This window comes from Penaeus monodon, chromosome 24 (genome assembly GCF_015228065.2).
Source record: "Penaeus monodon isolate SGIC_2016 chromosome 24, NSTDA_Pmon_1, whole genome shotgun sequence".
Lineage (NCBI taxonomy): Eukaryota > Metazoa > Arthropoda > Malacostraca > Decapoda > Penaeidae > Penaeus > Penaeus monodon.
This window is the reverse complement of record NC_051409.1, coordinates 9247258-9247478: the sequence shown is the minus strand read 5'-3', so window position 1 is coordinate 9247478 and position 221 is coordinate 9247258.

The window sequence follows — 221 nt, the reverse complement described above, 5'->3', positions numbered from 1 at the left end:
ATAACGTTTTTATTCTCCCTTTGATAAAATCTCCCAGTTACTGTCTTACAAGACGGACTACATAATGCTTTTCCGTCACGAAAGATAATTATGCGAGGCTACAGTTTATACATAATTATATCACTCTATCTGACTTTTATCTCCGATTTTCATGCCGAATCTTACGTAACTTTGCGTGTGCCTATACGTAATGAATTTCAGTCGCGTGTGAACTTTCGGAG